This window comes from Maniola hyperantus, chromosome 20 (genome assembly GCF_902806685.2).
Source record: "Maniola hyperantus chromosome 20, iAphHyp1.2, whole genome shotgun sequence".
NCBI lineage: Eukaryota > Metazoa > Arthropoda > Insecta > Lepidoptera > Nymphalidae > Maniola > Maniola hyperantus.
In genome coordinates, this window is record NC_048555.1 from 12,902,868 (window position 1) to 12,924,898 (window position 22,031).

Genomic DNA, 22,031 nt, shown 5'->3' on the forward strand with positions numbered 1-22,031 from the left:
TTGCAAGTATTTTCCACAAATAGGAATGTGGACTTTATATGTATGATGACACGGATCGATTTCATATGTCATAAAAAGATTTCGACCTTCAACGTATTTTTTACCTGACTACGGCAAAGCCAAAAGTAAGGGTTATGAGAACGGCCGGGGCTTCGAACTTGCAAGTCTTTCTTCACAAATAGGATTGTGCACCTTAAACATATGAAAACACGGTCCAATTTTCTATGCAGTAAAAAAACTTCGAACTTGCAAGTATTTCTCACAAATAGGATTGTGGACTTTATATGTATGATGACACGGATCGATTTCATATGTCATAAAAAGATTTCGACCTTCAACGTATTTTTTACCTGACTACGGCAAAGCCAAAAGTAAGGGTTATGAGAACGGCCGGGGCTTCGAACTTGCAAGTCTTTCTTCACAAATAGGATTGTGCACCTTAAACATATGAAAACACGGTCCAATTTTCTATGCAGTAAAAAAACTTCGAACTTGCAAGTATTTCTCACAAATAGGATTGTGGACTTTATATGTATGATGACACGGATCGATTTCATATGTCATAAAAAGATTTCGACCTTCAACGTATTTTTACCTGACTACGGCAAAGCCAAAAGTAAGGGTTATGAGAACGGCCGGGGCTTCGAACTTGCAAGTCTTTCTTCACAAATAGGATTGTGCACCTTAAACATATGAAAACACGGTCCAATTTTCTATGCAGTAAAAAAACTTCGAACTTGCAAGTATTTCTCACAAATAGGATTGTGGACTTTATATGTATGATGACACGGATCGATTTCATATGTCATAAAAAGATTTCGACCTTCAACGTATTTTTTACCTGACTACGGCAAAGCCAAAAGTAAGGGTTATGAGAACGGCCGGGGCTTCGAACTTGCAAGTCTTTCTTCACAAATAGGATTGTGCACCTTAAACATATGAAAACACGGTCCAATTTTCTATGCAGTAAAAAAACTTCGAACTTGCAAGTATTTCTCACAAATAGGATTGTGGACTTTATATGTATGATGACACGGATCGATTTCATATGTCATAAAAAGATTTCGACCTTCAACGTATTTTTTACCTGACTACGGCAAAGCCAAAAGTAAGGGTTATGAGAACGGCCGGGGCTTCGAACTTGCAAGTCTTTCTTCACAAATAGGATTGTGCACCTTAAACATATGAAAACACGGTCCAATTTTCTATGCAGTAAAAAAACTTCGAACTTGCAAGTATTTCTCACAAATAGGATTGTGGACTTTATATGTATGATGACACGGATCGATTTCATATGTCATAAAAAGATTTCGACCTTCAACGTATTTTTTACCTGACTACGGCAAAGCCAAAAGTAAGGGTTATGAGAACGGCCGGGGCTTCGAACTTGCAAGTCTTTCTTCACAAATAGGATTGTGCACCTTAAACATATGAAAACACGGTCCAATTTTCTATGCAGTGTGACGTTGTAAATTTTGAACTACTAACTAGCGTTTCGTTTTTAATAAAAATCAATTTTGTTCAAAGTATGTTGGTGCCACCTAGCATCAAGGTGCAGAACTACGCGTGGGTCGATGTTCAGAGTTCATTCGAGCCACAATAGATGGCGTTTGCTTCGTTGTCAATTGTCGTAAAAATAAAACAAAATAATTAAATAAAACCATAATATCATTTGTTTATTGTTAAGTCATTAACAAAACGGTTCTTATAATATATCCTTAGGTTCCGCAAATATTCAAAAATGAATTGGCTTCATGATCAAACTAAATGAGAGCGGCCACACTCGGGTTGCGTCTGGCAACACCGATTGGTGAGATTTAGAATTTTTCTGGAGTCAACATGTGAAGACGAATTTTTTCGTTCCAGGAAAATCTCACTCCTTTTCGCCCATGGCTTCGCCTGGGAAAATACAATAGTTATAAATTTAGTCATCCTAACGTATTTCAATGTTTCATCAATTATGGTGAGTGAAAAATCAAGTAATGTGGATTCGACAAAATGGCGGTTTGGTTAGAGAAAATCCTAATTTCATGATTTCCCTTTCAGTTCCAGTTATTTTACCTTCCCAAATAAATGAGGATAATGGGTTGTGGGTGGACTCCTGAAAACCATTGGTGGCCAGGAGTTCAATAGGTGAGTTGTGTTTGATCGGGAAAATTCCACGTGTCGAAATTTTCACACAGCACAAATTATAATCTTGTTTTTTCTTTGTTGCAGGGTTTCCGTTTTTAGTTTTCGGTTTTCCGTTTTTTTTGCTTTCGTTTTCCGTATTTATTTCTTTTGCACATTCACGTTGGCAACTTAATTTCTATGGATAAGACTTGGTGAAAATCTTTGTAATGAAACATTTCGGTTGTGAAGAATCAAGTTAAATCGAGTTTTGGGAGCTTGGCCGATGCCGTCCAGCTACCTTGCAGTCTTCGCACCTACAAGTAAGCAAATGTTTGTATCCTGGAACAGTTTAGTGAACCTTCTTAGTGTATGTGTACAGTAAGAACCCTGTCTTTACTACTGAGCTTTTATTTTGAAACAATTTTATGAATTTTACTGTGTCATTGTCTATTCCATGCCAATGGCATCTTAAATTTAAAACATAGATCTTATGTACTATCTACCTAAGGCATTCTAATGTATCTAAATTAAGTCTTGGCATTAAGCTAGAATAACTAAGCATTATTAGCCATCATTATGTATTAAGCGACCCCGGTAAAAGTTACATTAAAAACAATTTTGCCTAACATCTAGCAAATTTCATTTATAACACCTCATATGCATTACAAGGGAGTCGACGGCTAGCTTCTATTCTTTACTAGGTAGATAGATCAAGTAAAGTAAATTAAAATTATTTTTTTTTTTCCTCTAATCTTTGTAAGGTGGTAGATTATTCCGTATCCGGGTATATTTCTATTCCGCCCAATTTACCACCCTTACAAATGGCGCCCGAACGTTTTTTTTATATAGTTATTTCAGTATATTTTGAGAAATTTTGTGAATTTTATGAAATGTACTCCGCTGATTGTACAATTTTCTAAGTAGTGACACATTGCAAAGAGCACTAAGCTGTTTTTATGGTTAACTAACTAAATAATAACTAATAGTTAGAAATTTTGTTTGATAGTTTAAGTAATTTTCTGAGTATAGTCCAACATTGGTTTTTTTTTCTTATTTAATTAACACATTATAAATGGTGCTTATGCCGTTTAATTATGTTATCGACTTACCTTGGAGGTGTATAAGTGAATGTTTGCCTTCAGTTTAGTAATAAACATTGCTTAACTGAGTTGTTGTTGGGTATTGCTTTCAATAGTAAGTACATCTTATGTTTGAAAATTCCGGTAACCTAGTATAATTAAAGTTTTGAAACGCTATGTCCTGTTAACTAGTTACACACATACATTTATAAATACTAAGAGTTACAACTTGTGAAACTAAATATATAAACTATATTCAGAGATTACATTAAGTTTAAGTATGAAGTTATGAACAATTTTTTTTTGTCAGTGACTTGATACTTCATTATTTTGTTGAAATTTTGTTTAGAGCTGTGTTAAGGTTATGATAAAAGCTACTTCACACACAAAACATGTTAAGTTTAATTGAATGCTGGTAGTTTAAAGTGACATTTAGAAACAGATTTTGTTGTATTTTAGGTTATGTGTTAAAAGTGTAAAGTAACAGCCATCAAACCATTGCACAATCTCTTTGTTTTTTTTTGAAAGATAATATGCTAGTCAGAGTTCATTGCAACTTTGCTGCCTGTTTACTTTTGTAATTGTAAAGGTTGTAACACACTGTGTACTCATAAAGGTGATACTGCACCTTACAATCATTTATTCAATTTTGGGAAGTTTATTTTGTTATATTTTGTTTACTATAGTAATAATATGTGCTTGTATTATTAACAATATTTTGGAATAGGAACATAATTGATAAAATAGGTTAGGATAGACTTAAGAATATTGTTTTTGTTGTGTATTTTGCTTGTGTATATTTAATAGTTTAAATAACTTCTTTTGTGTTTGTGTTTAACCAATTGGTATAAGGCTAAACATAGACAGTTACACAAGCTCGATATTTTGTTAAATGTGTTTTGACTTAACACAATGGAACAGACTTTTGCCCAGTTTCATTCACTTTTGAAGGACGAATTGTGTTATGAGGTATCCATTCGTTCCGAAACTCCAGCACCTACAGTGCTAGGTTTAAAGAAACAGTTAAACAATTAATTCAGGAAATTCCTTCTGAATCAATTTTAGAGACAGATTTCTCTTCTGAAAGTGAGTTAGGGGTTATTACTAAAAAACTTCAAGACTTAGAAGATTTATTAAAAAAGTGTTCTGACACTAAAGATAGACATGCCCTCTGTAGGTCTAAAGCTTTAGCTTCACATTTGTACTTTAGAATTTTGAGAATACAGTGTTCCGAACTCAGCTTAATAAGTAGGAAGAGTGAATTACATACAAAGTTGCAGAGTTTGATTTCCAGATTAGATGCTGACAATGAGTCGTCTCACGACGAATCACTGGATTCCGAGAGTACCGCCGTTGACTGCACTGGTGATAAAAATGTTGCCAAGTGGAAGTTACATTTCAACGGACAGGGTGATCCGCGCAGTTTCATCGAACGCGTTGAGGAATATAAAAGATCTTATGGCGTTTCAGATGGAAAATTATTTGTTTTCTGCATTTCATCTTTTTACAGGCCGAGCATTGTTATGGTACAGAGGCAACAAATGTCAAGTTTCGTCTTGGTCAGAATTGAAAACTTTATTTTTAGAGGAATTTGATGCAGTAGATTATGACTACAGGTTGCTAGGTGAAATTCGAGCAAGAACACAAGGCTCTGAAGAACCTGTGTCTATCTATTTCGCTGTAATGTTTGGCATGTTTTCAAGGTTGTCAACACCACTTTCCGAAGAACAAAAGTTACAAATTTTATTACATAATATTCGCCCTTTTTACTCAGAACAATTAGCTCTTGTTGACATTAAGTCTGTCGCAATGTTGAAGGAAAAGTGTCGCAAACTAGAGGCTGCGAGGCAGCGTTCCGCCTTATTTTCTGAGCCTACTAACAGTAAGGCAACTTTAAGTTCAGAGTTTGCTTACAAACAAGTGACAAAACAGATAAACACACTTTCAGTCACACCTGCACCTAAGGTTGATACAAGTAAAGGCACTGATTTTACGAAAACAAATAAACAACTATGTTACAAGTGCGGCAAGGGTAACCATTCCTTTAAATTTTGCAGGACAGTTCCGAAATTTATTAGATGTTTTTCGTGTGGACGTCAGAACTTTACAGTAAAGACATGTCCAAGTTGTAGTAAAAAGGCGATTAGTAAACCCGCTCCGGACAAAAATTCAAAAAACTAATTAGTAAGAACTGTGCAGAGACACAAGTAAAGAACTTGGTCATTAACAACAAAACATCCCTTTTACCTGACACAGTTCTGTATTCAGTGGATAAACGAGACTTTAGGCCATATTTAAAGGTTTTTGTTGACGGTTTTGAGATTACAGGTTTACTAGATTCCGGTGCTTGCGCGTCAATTTTGGGTAACCAGGCGCACAAGGTTTTTTTGAGATTCGGTTATAAATTGCATAGCAGTATTGATACCACATTTTCAGTGGCAAATGGAGACAAACTTGATTGCATGGGTTATATGTTTATTCCGATTACTTATAATTCCGTAACTCACATAATAAAATTTTTTGTAGTACCCTCTATAATAGCGGATGTTATTTTTGGCTGTGACTTTTGGAAAACATTTCAGTTAGCCCCTGGCATTTTTGATAATTTAGAATTAATTAAGGCACCTTCTCAATTTTACAATATTTGTGCGATTGATAATGAACAAATTCATACCATCACTTCTTTTGAAAACTTATCATCTCAACAGAAAGAATTAGCCCAATCTGTAGTAAATAAATTTTTAGATATTTCTTCAGAGAAAATTGGATTGGGTAGAACAAAATTAATTGAACATGTTATTGACACCGGTGATGCCTTGCCAATAAAAATAAAACAATATCCACTTTCTCCCGAAAAGAAGGAAGCTTTAAGCAAAGAGTTAGATAGGATGCTGGAAATGGACGTAGTTACTCCGAGTGAAAGCCCTTGGAATAACCCAGCAATCTTAGTGAAAAAGGCAAATGGAGACTGGAGATTTTGCCTAGATTGCAGGAAATTAAATTCAGTGACAAAGGGGGATTCATACTCAATACCGTACATTCCACAAATTCTAGATAGCTTGAAAGAGGCAAGGTTTTTATCATCGATTGATTTAAGTTCAAGTTTCTGGCAAATTCCGTTAGCTGACGACTCTCAGGAAAAAACCAGTTTTACAGTTCCTGGTAGAGGGTTATTCAAATTTAAAGTCATGCCGTTTGGCCTATGCGGTGCACCAGCACGACAGCAGAGGTTAATGGACCAGTTATTTAATCAAAATTTTTGTAGTGATATTGAAAATGGAATAGTATTTTGTTATATAGATGATATTGTTATTTGTTCTGCTGATTTTGAAACCCATTTAATTTTATTAAACAGAGTTCTGGATAAACTAAAAATGGCTCAACTATCCATAAATTTTGAAAAATGTAATTTTTTTAGAAACTCTTTGAAATATTTAGGGTATATAGTGGATGAATTTGGTTTACGCACAGATCCTGGAAAAGTTGCCGCAGTTTTGAACTTTCCGACCCCAAAAACTGCACAGGAGGTAAAGATTTTCCTAGGCACTTGTTCTTGGTACAGGCGCTTTATTAGGAATTTTTCAACCATCGCTGCACCACTCAATAGACTAACGAGTAAAGGAAAGAACGCACCTAAATTTGAGTGGAGCGAACAGGCAGAGGTAGCATTTAATACATTGAAGAATGCGTTGGTAACCGCACCTGTTCTTGCGGTACCGAATTTTGAAAAACCATTCAAAATACATTGTGATGCTTCTGCATATGGTGTTGGCGGTATGCTGACGCAAGAAACCGATGGTTGCGATCATCCCATTGCGTATGTCAGTAGGAGCCTAAATAAAAACGAAAGGAATTACAGCGCGACGGAACGCGAGGCTCTAGCTGTGATTTTTGCAGTGGAGAAATTTCAGGCTTATTTTGGTTCCAAGCCAGTCACAATTATCACAGACCATGCATCCCTAAAGTGGTTCTTAAATTTAGAAAATCCCTCAGGACGACTCGCCAGATGGGGTTGTAGATTATCACAGTATAATTTTGTTATCGAACATAGGAAGGGTTGTGATAATGTAGTTCCGGATACCTTGTCGAGACTCATACACGTAGATGTAGTTGGTGATCGTAATGATAACTCTAGTCAACAAGTTTTGGTAGATGACTGGTATGACAAAACATTTAATGGCTGTAAAATCAATCCAGCAAATTTTCCGAATTTTTGTATTTTGAACGATAAACTATATCGTTACAGTAAATGTAAATACCAGCTTCTCAGTGAGTTCGACTGGAAAGAGGTAGTCCACAAGAACGACATCCTTAGAATTATGCAACAAAACCATGCAGATGCAACTGCAGGTCATTTTGGTGTGTTCAAAACTCATCGCAGATTATCCCTCAGATATTTTTGGCGTGGTATGTATAAGGACGTGGTTGAGTACGTTAAGAATTGTGATACTTGCTCTGCGTATAAACACACGACATCAGCCACTCCAGGTCTGCTTGGGAAGCCTAAAGTCTGCGAGAGACCTTTTCAGGTCATTTCGGCTGATTTAGTCGGACCTTTGCCTAGGTCTAAATCAGGATTTACATTTCTTTTGGTGGTGACGTGTTGTTTTTCGAAATATACAATGTTGTTTCCGTTACGGCGTGCCACAGGTGCCGCTGTTGTTAAAGCGCTAGAGAATTTTGTATTTTTGAACCATAGTGTTCCAGAGACTGTGATTGTGGACAATGGGTCCCAATTTACAGGATCTGAATTCCGTAATCTCATTAAGCGTTATAATATTCCGAAATTACACTACACACCACTGTACACTCCGCAAGTTAACCTTGTTGAGAGGTACAATAAGGTTGTTATGACTGCTGTAGCCGCTTTTGTGAAAGATAACCACAGGTCCTGGGACGAAAACCTGTACAAGGTCCAGTTCGCCATAAACAGTGCGGTTAATGAATCCACTGGATTCTCCCCGTTCTTCCTTGTCCACGCTAGAGAACCGGTTTTAAATGGTTCCTTCTATAAGGACACGGATAAGGAGTACGAGGCCGGAATTCCAAGGGAGGAATACGCAGGAAAGTTTGGAACTTTGGAGGACATATTTGGTCAGGTTAGGAGAAATTTGTTTCAGGCTCATGCAGAGTATGCAACGCATTACAACTTAAGGCGTAGGTCTGCAAGCTATTCTGTTGGGGATATAGTGTGGAAAAAGACCTATCCACAAAGCGACGCTACAAATTTTTTCGCAGCTAAGCTGGCACCTAAGTATGAAAAGTGCAGGGTTGTCAAGGTTTTGTCACCTTTGGTTTACGAACTAGTTAGAGTAGCTGACAACCACCCAATAGGCACTTGGCATATTAAGGATATTAAGAAGTAGATATTTGCCATTACTTAGTTTGGTCTAAACTGTTTGAATATTTAAGTTATCAATATTCAATTAGGAATTCGTATGAGTGTAGTGATGTTCTGAGTTAACAGTTACATTACCATGGTTCAGTTGAGGAGGAATGTAGTGGATGTATGTAGGGATGAATATGTGATGATTGGAATGCTTGTGGTAGACCAACCGGTTGAGAAAGTAAAAATGCAAATATCGTACTTTGGGGATAACGAAAAGGGGGGGTTTTGTGTTTTGTTTTCGTTTTCCTTCTAGATAATGGATCATTTCTGTTATTTTTTCCGATTCTGTTCCGAGATCTATTTTCTAGGAGAGTTATTTCGTTTTTTTTTTCTCATATTCCGATTTTGATTCGGTTTTATTTTTCCGAATGGGATAGAGAACGGTTGCCATATCAGATGGACCCGTTCACAACCAGATTTTCCGTATTTGTTGAGTAACAAATATTACGATGGTAGTTTAAAAGAGTGAACCACCGTAGGCCTAGACGCATTCTATCAGTCAGCTGAAGAATGATGCCAAGATGTTTCCACTCAAGTGTCTTAGACACCATGAAGTTTTTTGTATATATTCTTTTTAGAAGTTAGGGTTGTGTAGTTAAGTATAATGTATAAAACCTTACACTGTTATCAGTATATTTATTTTGTTAGACAATTTTCCTTGTTAGTAGTAGATGTGCGTTCACGCGTAACTTCTGTGTTTTTCTTGTTTGTTTCAGGCAAATTGTTAGTAGTTGTTGGATGACGCTGAGGGCAGCGTGGTTCAACCTGTTGAACCTTTTCGTAGGAGGGGAAGTATTGTGACGTTGTAAATTTTGAACTACTAACTAGCGTTTCGTTTTTAATAAAAATCAATTTTGTTCAAAGTATGTTGGTGCCACCTAGCATCAAGGTGCAGAACTACGCGTGGGTCGATGTTCAGAGTTCATTCGAGCCACAATAGATGGCGTTTGCTTCGTTGTCAATTGTCGTAAAAATAAAACAAAATAATTAAATAAAACCATAATATCATTTGTTTATTGTTAAGTCATTAACAAAACGGTTCTTATAATATATCCTTAGGTTCCGCAAATATTCAAAATGAATTGGCTTCATGATCAAACTAAATGAGAGCGGCCACACTCGGGTTGCGTCTGGCAACACCGATTGGTGAGATTTAGAATTTTTCTGGAGTCAACATGTGAAGACGAATTTTTTCGTTCCAGGAAAATCTCACTCCTTTTCGCCCATGGCTTCGCCTGGGAAAATACAATAGTTATAAATTTAGTCATCCTAACGTATTTCAATGTTTCATCAATTATGGTGAGTGAAAAATCAAGTAATGTGGATTCGACAAAATGGCGGTTTGGTTAGAGAAAATCCTAATTTCATGATTTCCCTTTCAGTTCCAGTTATTTTACCTTCCCAAATAAATGAGGATAATGGGTTGTGGGTGGACTCCTGAAAACCATTGGTGGCCAGGAGTTCAATAGGTGAGTTGTGTTTGATCGGGAAAATTCCACGTGTCGAAATTTTCACACAGCACAAATTATAATCTTGTTTTTTCTTTGTTGCAGGGTTTCCGTTTTTAGTTTTCGGTTTTCCGTTTTTTTTGCTTTCGTTTTCCGTATTTATTTCTTTTGCACATTCACGTTGGCAACTTAATTTCTATGGATAAGACTTGGTGAAAATCTTTGTAATGAAACATTTCGGTTGTGAAGAATCAAGTTAAATCGAGTTTTGGGAGCTTGGCCGATGCCGTCCAGCTACCTTGCAGTCTTCGCACCTACAAGTAAGCAAATGTTTGTATCCTGGAACAGTTTAGTGAACCTTCTTAGTGTATGTGTACAGTAAGAACCCTGTCTTTACTACTGAGCTTTTATTTTGAAACAATTTTATGAATTTTACTGTGTCATTGTCTATTCCATGCCAATGGCATCTTAAATTTAAAACATAGATCTTATGTACTATCTACCTAAGGCATTCTAATGTATCTAAATTAAGTCTTGGCATTAAGCTAGAATAACTAAGCATTATTAGCCATCATTATGTATTAAGCGACCCCGGTAAAAGTTACATTAAAAACAATTTTGCCTAACATCTAGCAAATTTCATTTATAACACCTCATATGCATTACAAGGGAGTCGACGGCTAGCTTCTATTCTTTACTAGGTAGATAGATCAAGTAAAGTAAATTAAAATTATTTTTTTTTTTCCTCTAATCTTTGTAAGGTGGTAGATTATTCCGTATCCGGGTATATTTCTATTCCGCCCAATTTACCACCCTTACAGCAGTAAAAAAACTTCGAACTTGCAAGTATTTCTCACAAATAGGATTGTGGACTTTATATGTATGAGAACACGGATCGATTTCATATGCCATAAAAAGACTTCGACCTTCAACGTATTTTTTACCTGAGTACGGCAAAGCCAAAAGTACAGATCGCGCGGCGAGAGTTTGGCTTTGACCTTCGGGTGGAGGGGATTACTGCGCATGGGTACTGTCACGCACACAATACTTTTCCTTTTTTATGTACCAGGTTGGATATTTGAGTGGGTCAAAATTCATGTACAGTGGTAATAATGCTAGAAAATAATACGAAATAGATAAACTTCTTCATTTATTAAAACTATTGATAGTTATTTTACTTATATAAAATGTTTATTTCCTTTTAAAGTTTACAGAGACAGCGATGAAAATTCTAAATAATTGTTTTTTAATAAAATTATTTATTCCAAGATACATGTAAAATTGGTACATACAAACAAAAGAAAACTTAAAATAATTATTAAATACAAAAGTTAACATTAAAAAAAAGTCTTAGCAGCAGTGCTATTCAGATTCTTATATAATAAACAATTAACGAAAATAGCAATTCACTTGTGAACGTGATTGTACAAACAGAGGCAGGGAACGACTGGAGCAGTGGAGCGCCAATCAGAGCACCGCGTGCGCCTACACACCCGCCCCGCACCCCACTAATTGCCCGTTGATACCCAATTTCTGATTTCTGCGCAATAACGGTCAAAGCCAAACTCTCGCCGCGCGTACTGTAAGGGTTATGAGAAGGGCCGGGGCTTCGAACTTGCAAGTCTTTCATCACAAATAGGATTGTGCACCTAATACATATGAAAACACGGTCCGATTTTCTATGCTTTTAATACTTTAAAGTATTTTAAAACCTGGTTTTAGAGCCTGGTATTTTTACGTATACTTGGAAGCCCTGGTATTGAATTTAGCAAGTATGTCTCATCCCTATCTCAAATCAACAATAATGTCGACTCGCAATGGAAGTCTGGAAGATGCCTCTTTAAGCATCTCTTCATAAATTTCTATCGTTTGTCGCCAATAAACTTGCACACTACAAGAAGCTGTACGAAGTAATGGAAGCGCGAACGTGGTACACTACCGCAATCTAAATTAATACAACGCCATCTAGTTTAAATATTTGCATTAATAAAAAAATACCGTTTTCTTTTACTTGTATTTTGTTTTATTACTGAGAGAGTGAGATTGAAAAGAGGTAACGACCTCTTTCCATTGATCACATAATGGTGGAGTTTTTTTTTGGGATAATAATAGTGGGTGTCCAGATCCTTCCGCATACGAAAATTTTCATCTATTCTCTTAAATAACTTTAAAACTTTTTGTTTTAAAATAATTAAAATTGTATATTTAGTTTGATTTGGTTCACACTACTTTATTTTGCACAAAAATTTGTCTTTTTTTGACGATGATTTTACAATGACTAACGACTTTTGTCATACACAAAATCAAACGTCACTAAATGCCTGTGGCGCGAACAACTTGTATATTTCTTGTACGGAACTCTTCCTCTTCCGACTCGCACTTGACCGGACCGGTTTTTTGTCCTTTGCGGACTATATAGTCCCTCGTCCACGCAGGCCGTTAGGGTTCCGTTTTTTCATTCATAGTACAGAACTCAAAAAATATCTGTATATACAGTGGCAAGCCGCTCCCGTGTCGGACATGTACGCGGACGCGGTGGTGGCGGCCGTGCTGGCCGCGTCCTCGCTCCCCGCGCCCTCGCACCTGCCGCTCGCGCCCAAGCTGGACCGCATGCACTTCAAGGTAACGTGCAACGGGTTGGACGACTAGTGTCACAACTGTGTATACAGTGGCAAGCCGCTCCCGTGTCGGACATGTACGCGGACGCGGTGGTGGCGGCCGTGCTGGCCGCGTCCTCGCTCCCCGCGCCCTCGCACCTGCCGCTCGCGCCCAAGCTGGACCGCATGCACTTCAAGGTAACGTGCAACGGGTTGGACGACTAGTCTCACAACTGTGTATACAGTGGCAAGCCGCTCCCGTGTCGGACATGTACGCGGACGCGGTGGTGGCGGCCGTGCTGGCCGCGTCCTCGCTCCCCGCGCCCTCGCACCTGCCGCTCGCGCCCAAGCTGGACCGCATGCACTTCAAGGTAACGTGCAACGGGTTGGACGACTAGTCTCACAACTGTGTATACAGTGGCAAGCCGCTCCCGTGTCGGACATGTACGCGGACGCGGTGGTGGCGGCCGTGCTGGCCGCGTCCTCGCTCCCCGCGCCCTCGCACCTGCCGCTCGCGCCCAAGCTGGACCGCATGCACTTCAAGGTAACGTGCAACGGGTTGGACGACTAGTCTCACAACTGTGTATACAGTGGCAAGCCGCTCCCGTGTCGGACATGTACGCGGACGCGGTGGTGGCGGCCGTGCTGGCCGCGTCCTCGCTCCCCGCGCCCTCGCACCTGCCGCTCGCGCCCAAGCTGGACCGCATGCACTTCAAGGTAACGTGCAACGGGTTGGACGACTAGTCTCACAACTGTGTATACAGTGGCAAGCCGCTCCCGTGTCGGACATGTACGCGGACGCGGTGGTGGCGGCCGTGCTGGCCGCGTCCTCGCTCCCCGCGCCCTCGCACCTGCCGCTCGCGCCCAAGCTGGACCGCATGCACTTCAAGGTAACGTGCAACGGGTTGGACGACTAGTCTCACAACTGTGTATACAGTGGCAAGCCGCTCCCGTGTCGGACATGTACGCGGACGCGGTGGTGGCGGCCGTGCTGGCCGCGTCCTCGCTCCCCGCGCCCTCGCACCTGCCGCTCGCGCCCAAGCTGGACCGCATGCACTTCAAGGTAACGTGCAACGGGTTGGACGACTAGTCTCACAACTGTGTATACAGTGGCAAGCCGCTCCCGTGTCGGACATGTACGCGGACGCGGTGGTGGCGGCCGTGCTGGCCGCGTCCTCGCTCCCCGCGCCCTCGCACCTGCCGCTCGCGCCCAAGCTGGACCGCATGCACTTCAAGGTAACGTGCAACGGGTTGGACGACTAGTCTCACAAGTGTGTATACAGTGGCAAGCCGCTCCCGTGTCGGACATGTACGCGGACGCGGTGGTGGCGGCCGTGCTGGCCGCGTCCTCGCTCCCCGCGCCCTCGCACCTGCCGCTCGCGCCCAAGCTGGACCGCATGCACTTCAAGGTAACGTGCAACGGGTTGGACGACTAGTCTCACAACTGTGTATACAGTGGCAAGCCGCTCCCGTGTCGGACATGTACGCGGACGCGGTGGTGGCGGCCGTGCTGGCCGCGTCCTCGCTCCCCGCGCCCTCGCACCTGCCGCTCGCGCCCAAGCTGGACCGCATGCACTTCAAGGTAACGTGCAACGGGTTGGACGACTAGTCTCACAACTGTGTATACAGTGGCAAGCCGCTCCCGTGTCGGACATGTACGCGGACGCGGTGGTGGCGGCCGTGCTGGCCGCGTCCTCGCTCCCCGCGCCCTCGCACCTGCCGCTCGCGCCCAAGCTGGACCGCATGCACTTCAAGGTAACGTGCAACGGGTTGGACGACTAGTCTCACAACTGTGTATACAGTGGCAAGCCGCTCCCGTGTCGGACATGTACGCGGACGCGGTGGTGGCGGCCGTGCTGGCCGCGTCCTCGCTCCCCGCGCCCTCGCACCTGCCGCTCGCGCCCAAGCTGGACCGCATGCACTTCAAGGTAACGTGCAACGGGTTGGACGACTAGTCTCACAACTGTGTATACAGTGGCAAGCCGCTCCCGTGTCGGACATGTACGCGGACGCGGTGGTGGCGGCCGTGCTGGCCGCGTCCTCGCTCCCCGCGCCCTCGCACCTGCCGCTCGCGCCCAAGCTGGACCGCATGCACTTCAAGGTAACGTGCAACGGGTTGGACGACTAGTCTCACAACTGTGTATACAGTGGCAAGCCGCTCCCGTGTCGGACATGTACGCGGACGCGGTGGTGGCGGCCGTGCTGGCCGCGTCCTCGCTCCCCGCGCCCTCGCACCTGCCGCTCGCGCCCAAGCTGGACCGCATGCACTTCAAGGTAACGTGCAACGGGTTGGACGACTAGTCTCACAACTGTGTATACAGTGGCAAGCCGCTCCCGTGTCGGACATGTACGCGGACGCGGTGGTGGCGGCCGTGCTGGCCGCGTCCTCGCTCCCCGCGCCCTCGCACCTGCCGCTCGCGCCCAAGCTGGACCGCATGCACTTCAAGGTAACGTGCAACGGGTTGGACGACTAGTCTCACAACTGTGTATACAGTGGCAAGCCGCTCCCGTGTCGGACATGTACGCGGACGCGGTGGTGGCGGCCGTGCTGGCCGCGTCCTCGCTCCCCGCGCCCTCGCACCTGCCGCTCGCGCCCAAGCTGGACCGCATGCACTTCAAGGTAACGTGCAACGGGTTGGACGACTAGTCTCACAACTGTGTATACAGTGGCAAGCCGCTCCCGTGTCGGACATGTACGCGGACGCGGTGGTGGCGGCCGTGCTGGCCGCGTCCTCGCTCCCCGCGCCCTCGCACCTGCCGCTCGCGCCCAAGCTGGACCGCATGCACTTCAAGGTAACGTGCAACGGGTTGGACGACTAGTCTCACAACTGTGTATACAGTGGCAAGCCGCTCCCGTGTCGGACATGTACGCGGACGCGGTGGTGGCGGCCGTGCTGGCCGCGTCCTCGCTCCCCGCGCCCTCGCACCTGCCGTTCGCGCCCAAGCTGGACCGCATGCACTTCAAGGTAACGTGCAACGGGTTGGACGACTAGTCTCACAACTGTGTATACAGTGGCAAGCCGCTCCCGTGTCGGACATGTACGCGGACGCGGTGGTGGCGGCCGTGCTGGCCGCGTCCTCGCTCCCCGCGCCCTCGCACCTGCCGCTCGCGCCCAAGCTGGACCGCATGCACTTCAAGGTAACGTGCAACGGGTTGGACGACTAGTCTCACAACTGTGTATACAGTGGCAAGCCGCTCCCGTGTCGGACATGTACGCGGACGCGGTGGTGGCGGCCGTGCTGGCCGCGTCCTCGCTCCCCGCGCCCTCGCACCTGCCGCTCGCGCCCAAGCTGGACCGCATGCACTTCAAGGTAACGTGCAACGGGTTGGACGACTAGTCTCACAACTGTGTATACAGTGGCAAGCCGCTCCCGTGTCGGACATGTACGCGGACGCGGTGGTGGCGGCCGTGCAGGCCGCGTCCTCGCTCCCCGCGCCCTCGCACCTGCCGCTCGCGCCCAAGCTGCACCGCATGCACTTCAAGGTAACGTGCAACGGGTTGGACGACTAGTCTCACAACTGTGTATACAGTGGCAAGCCGCTCCCGTGTCGGACATGTACGCGGACGCGGTGGTGGCGGCCGTGCTGGCCGCGTCCTCGCTCCCCGCGCCCTCGCACCTGCCGCTCGCGCCCAAGCTGGACCGCATGCACTTCAAGGTAACGTGCAACGGGTTGGACGACTAGTCTCACAACTGTGTATACAGTGGCAAGCCGCTCCCGTGTCGGACATGTACGCGGACGCGGTGGTGGCGGCCGTGCTGGCCGCGTCCTCGCTCCCCGCGCCCTCGCACCTGCCGCTCGCGCCCAAGCTGGACCGCATGCACTTCAAGGTAACGTGCAACGGGTTGGACGACTAGTCTCACAACTGTGTATACAGTGGCAAGCCGCTCCCGTGTCGGACATGTACGCGGACGCGGTGGTGGCGGCCGTGCTGGCCGCGTCCTCGCTCCCCGCGCCCTCGCACCTGCCGCTCGCGCCCAAGCTGGACCGCATGCACTTCAAGGTAACGTGCAACGGGTTGGACGACTAGTCTCACAACTGTGTATACAGTGGCAAGCCGCTCCCGTGTCGGACATGTACGCGGACGCGGTGGTGGCGGCCGTGCTGGCCGCGTCCTCGCTCCCCGCGCCCTCGCACCTGCCGTTCGCGCCCAAGCTGGACCGCATGCACTTCAAGGTAACGTGCAACGGGTTGGACGACTAGTCTCACAACTGTGTATACAGTGGCAAGCCGCTCCCGTGTCGGACATGTACGCGGACGCGGTGGTGGCGGCCGTGCTGGCCGCGTCCTCGCTCCCCGCGCCCTCGCACCTGCCGCTCGCGCCCAAGCTGGACCGCATGCACTTCAAGGTAACGTGCAACGGGTTGGACGACTAGTCTCACAACTGTGTATACAGTGGCAAGCCGCTCCCGTGTCGGACATGTACGCGGACGCGGTGGTGGCGGCCGTGCTGGCCGCGTCCTCGCTCCCCGCGCCCTCGCACCTGCCGCTCGCGCCCAAGCTGGACCGCATGCACTTCAAGGTAACGTGCAACGGGTTGGACGACTAGTCTCACAACTGTGTATACAGTGGCAAGCCGCTCCCGTGTCGGACATGTACGCGGACGCGGTGGTGGCGGCCGTGCTGGCCGCGTCCTCGCTCCCCGCGCCCTCGCACCTGCCGCTCGCGCCCAAGCTGGACCGCATGCACTTCAAGGTAACGTGCAACGGGTTGGACGACTAGTCTCACAACTGTGTATACAGTGGCAAGCCGCTCCCGTGTCGGACATGTACGCGGACGCGGTGGTGGCGGCCGTGCTGGCCGCGTCCTCGCTCCCCGCGCCCTCGCACCTGCCGCTCGCGCCCAAGCTGGACCGCATGCACTTCAAGGTAACGTGCAACGGGTTGGACGACTAGTCTCACAACTGTGTATACAGTGGCAAGCCGCTCCCGTGTCGGACATGTACGCGGACGCGGTGGTGGCGGCCGTGCTGGCCGCGTCCTCGCTCCCCGCGCCCTCGCACCTGCCGCTCGCGCCCAAGCTGGACCGCATGCACTTCAAGGTAACGTGCAACGGGTTGGACGACTAGTCTCACAACTGTGTATACAGTGGCAAGCCGCTCCCGTGTCGGACATGTACGCGGACGCGGTGGTGGCGGCCGTGCTGGCCGCGTCCTCGCTCCCCGCGCCCTCGCACCTGCCGCTCGCGCCCAAGCTGGACCGCATGCACTTCAAGGTAACGTGCAACGGGTTGGACGACTAGTCTCACAACTGTGTATACAGTGGCAAGCCGCTCCCGTGTCGGACATGTACGCGGACGCGGTGGTGGCGGCCGTGCTGGCCGCGTCCTCGCTCCCCGCGCCCTCGCACCTGCCGCTCGCGCCCAAGCTGGACCGCATGCACTTCAAGGTAACGTGCAACGGGTTGGACGACTAGTCTCACAACTGTGTATACAGTGGCAAGCCGCTCCCGTGTCGGACATGTACGCGGACGCGGTGGTGGCGGCCGTGCTGGCCGCGTCCTCGCTCCCCGCGCCCTCGCACCTGCCGCTCGCGCCCAAGCTGGACCGCATGCACTTCAAGGTAACGTGCAACGGGTTGGACGACTAGTCTCACAACTGTGTATACAGTGGCAAGCCGCTCCCGTGTCGGACATGTACGCGGACGCGGTGGTGGCGGCCGTGCTGGCCGCGTCCTCGCTCCCCGCGCCCTCGCACCTGCCGCTCGCGCCCAAGCTGGACCGCATGCACTTCAAGGTAACGTGCAACGGGTTGGACGACTAGTCTCACAACTGTGTATACAGTGGCAAGCCGCTCCCGTGTCGGACATGTACGCGGACGCGGTGGTGGCGGCCGTGCTGGCCGCGTCCTCGCTCCCCGCGCCCTCGCACCTGCCGCTCGCGCCCAAGCTGGACCGCATGCACTTCAAGGTAACGTGCAACGGGTTGGACGACTAGTCTCACAACTGTGTATACAGTGGCAAGCCGCTCCCGTGTCGGACATGTACGCGGACGCGGTGGTGGCGGCCGTGCTGGCCGCGTCCTCGCTCCCCGCGCCCTCGCACCTGCCGCTCGCGCCCAAGCTGGACCGCATGCACTTCAAGGTAACGTGCAACGGGTTGGACGACTAGTCTCACAACTGTGTATACAGTGGCAAGCCGCTCCCGTGTCGGACATGTACGCGGACGCGGTGGTGGCGGCCGTGCTGGCCGCGTCCTCGCTCCCCGCGCCCTCGCACCTGCCGCTCGCGCCCAAGCTGGACCGCATGCACTTCAAGGTAACGTGCAACGGGTTGGACGACTAGTCTCACAACTGTGTATACAGTGGCAAGCCGCTCCCGTGTCGGACATGTACGCGGACGCGGTGGTGGCGGCCGTGCTGGCCGCGTCCTCGCTCCCCGCGCCCTCGCACCTGCCGCTCGCGCCCAAGCTGGACCGCATGCACTTCAAGGTAACGTGCAACGGGTTGGACGACTAGTCTCACAACTGTGTATACAGTGGCAAGCCGCTCCCGTGTCGGACATGTACGCGGACGCGGTAGTGGCGGCCGTGCTGGCCGCGTCCTCGCTCCCCGCGCCCTCGCACCTGCCGCTCGCGCCCAAGCTGGACCGCATGCACTTCAAGGTAACGTGCAACGGGTTGGACGACTAGTCTCACAACTGTGTATACAGTGGCAAGCCGCTCCCGTGTCGGACATGTACGCGGACGCGGTGGTGGCGGCCGTGCTGGCCGCGTCCTCGCTCCCCGCGCCCTCGCACCTGCCGCTCGCGCCCAAGCTGGACCGCATGCACTTCAAGGTAACGTGCAACGGGTTGGACGACTAGTCTCACAACTGTGTATACAGTGGCAAGCCGCTCCCGTGTCGGACATGTACGCGGACGCGGTGGTGGCGGCCGTGCTGGCCGCGTCCTCGCTCCCCGCGCCCTCGCACCTGCCGCTCGCGCCCAAGCTGGACCGCATGCACTTCAAGGTAACGTGCAACGGGTTGGACGACTAGTCTCACAACTGTGTATACAGTGGCAAGCCGCTCCCGTGTCGGACATGTACGCGGACGCGGTGGTGGCGGCCGTGCTGGCCGCGTCCTCGCTCCCCGCGCCCTCGCACCTGCCGCTCGCGCCCAAGCTGGACCGCATGCACTTCAAGGTAACGTGCAACGGGTTGGACGACTAGTCTCACAACTGTGTATACAGTGGCAAGCCGCTCCCGTGTCGGACATGTACGCGGACGCGGTGGTGGCGGCCGTGCTGGCCGCGTCCTCGCTCCCCGCGCCCTCGCACCTGCCGCTCGCGCCCAAGCTGGACCGCATGCACTTCAAGGTAACGTGCAACGGGTTGGACGACTAGTCTCACAACTGTGTATACAGTGGCAAGCCGCTCCCGTGTCGGACATGTACGCGGACGCGGTGGTGGCGGCCGTGCTGGCCGCGTCCTCGCTCCCCGCGCCCTCGCACCTGCCGCTCGCGCCCAAGCTGGACCGCATGCACTTCAAGGTAACGTGCAACGGGTTGGACGACTAGTCTCACAACTGTGTATACAGTGGCAAGCCGCTCCCGTGTCGGACATGTACGCGGACGCGGTGGTGGCGGCCGTGCTGGCCGCGTCCTCGCTCCCCGCGCCCTCGCACCTGCCGCTCGCGCCCAAGCTGGACCGCATGCACTTCAAGGTAACGTGCAACGGGTTGGACGACTAGTCTCACAACTGTGTATACAGTGGCAAGCCGCTCCCGTGTCGGACATGTACGCGGACGCGGTGGTGGCGGCCGTGCTGGCCGCGTCCTCGCTCCCCGCGCCCTCGCACCTGCCGCTCGCGCCCAAGCTGGACCGCATGCACTTCAAGGTAACGTGCAACGGGTTGGACGACTAGTCTCACAACTGTGTATACAGTGGCAAGCCGCTCCCGTGTCGGACATGTACGCGGACGCGGTGGTGGCGGCCGTGCTGGCCGCGTCCTCGCTCCCCGCGCCCTCGCACCTGCCGCTCGCGCCCAAGCTGGACCGCATGCACTTCAAGGTAACGTGCAACGGGTTGGACGACTAGTCTCACAACTGTGTATACAGTGGCAAGCCGCTCCCGTGTCGGACATGTACGCGGACGCGGTGGTGGCGGCCGTGCTGGCCGCGTCCTCGCTCCCCGCGCCCTCGCACCTGCCGCTCGCGCCCAAGCTGGACCGCATGCACTTCAAGGTAACGTGCAACGGGTTGGACGACTAGTCTCACAACTGTGTATACAGTGGCAAGCCGCTCCCGTGTCGGACATGTACGCGGACGCGGTGGTGGCGGCCGTGCTGGCCGCGTCCTCGCTCCCCGCGCCCTCGCACCTGCCGCTCGCGCCCAAGCTGGACCGCATGCACTTCAAGGTAACGTGCAACGGGTTGGACGACTAGTCTCACAACTGTGTATACAGTGGCAAGCCGCTCCCGTGTCGGACATGTACGCGGACGCGGTAGTGGCGGCCGTGCTGGCCGCGTCCTCGCTCCCCGCGCCCTCGCACCTGCCGCTCGCGCCCAAGCTGGACCGCATGCACTTCAAGGTAACGTGCAACGGGTTGGACGACTAGTCTCACAACTGTGTATACAGTGGCAAGCCGCTCCCGTGTCGGACATGTACGCGGACGCGGTGGTGGCGGCCGTGCTGGCCGCGTCCTCGCTCCCCGCGCCCTCGCACCTGCCGCTCGCGCCCAAGCTGGACCGCATGCACTTCAAGGTAACGTGCAACGGGTTGGACGACTAGTCTCACAACTGTGTATACAGTGGCAAGCCGCTCCCGTGTCGGACATGTACGCGGACGCGGTGGTGGCGGCCGTGCTGGCCGCGTCCTCGCTCCCCGCGCCCTCGCACCTGCCGCTCGCGCCCAAGCTGGACCGCATGCACTTCAAGGTAACGTGCAACGGGTTGGACGACTAGTCTCACAACTGTGTATACAGTGGCAAGCCGCTCCCGTGTCGGACATGTACGCGGACGCGGTGGTGGCGGCCGTGCTGGCCGCGTCCTCGCTCCCCGCGCCCTCGCACCTGCCGCTCGCGCCCAAGCTGGACCGCATGCACTTCAAGGTAACGTGCAACGGGTTGGACGACTAGTCTCACAACTGTGTATACAGTGGCAAGCCGCTCCCGTGTCGGACATGTACGCGGACGCGGTGGTGGCGGCCGTGCTGGCCGCGTCCTCGCTCCCCGCGCCCTCGCACCTGCCGCTCGCGCCCAAGCTGGACCGCATGCACTTCAAGGTAACGTGCAACGGGTTGGACGACTAGTCTCACAACTGTGTATACAGTGGCAAGCCGCTCCCGTGTCGGACATGTACGCGGACGCGGTGGTGGCGGCCGTGCTGGCCGCGTCCTCGCTCCCCGCGCCCTCGCACCTGCCGCTCGCGCCCAAGCTGGACCGCATGCACTTCAAGGTAACGTGCAACGGGTTGGACGACTAGTCTCACAACTGT

General features: G+C 49.2%; 1 protein-coding gene across 1 annotated transcript in view; it reads right to left on the reverse strand.

Annotated features, from left to right (window-relative positions):
- The window catches only part of LOC117991744 (small ribosomal subunit protein uS4), a 100,205-nt gene that overhangs the window by 28,883 nt on the left and 49,291 nt on the right, over nucleotides 1–22,031 (reverse strand). The gene's annotated exons all lie outside the window — the stretch shown is intronic.